Raw genomic sequence first — 459 nt, forward strand, 5'->3', positions numbered from 1 at the left:
TAAAATTCTTGAAGAGTTTTAAATTCTCATAAAAATTGGAAAGAAAAGGAAGAGGGTCTAAACTCCATTTTGCCCACTCCAAAGATAGCCACCATGAAAGGTTTGGGACTCTAGAAGAGGATCAGGAAATTTAAGCTCTTAGTATTTCTTATTTGTTGTTATAACATCCTTGTTTTGCCCTATTCTAGTACCTCTGGGAAATATGCAAGTAAGAACCTTTGACCCTATGTCCTAAGAAAATCACGTTAGCTTGTGTTAGTATCTTAGCAAAGGATGTGTCTTAATCAGTTCAGGCTGCTATAACAGAATGCCATAAATTAGGTGACTTAAACAACAAATATATATGTTCCACTGTCTGGGGGCCGGGAATTCTAAGATCAAGGTGTTTACTGATTCCATTCCTGGTAAGAGCACTTATCCTGGTCTTCAGACAGTTGCCTTCCTGGTGTACCCTCATAC

Source organism: Propithecus coquereli, unplaced genomic scaffold (assembly GCF_000956105.1).
Source record: "Propithecus coquereli isolate 6110/MARCELLA unplaced genomic scaffold, Pcoq_1.0 Scaffold426, whole genome shotgun sequence".
Lineage (NCBI taxonomy): Eukaryota > Metazoa > Chordata > Mammalia > Primates > Indriidae > Propithecus > Propithecus coquereli.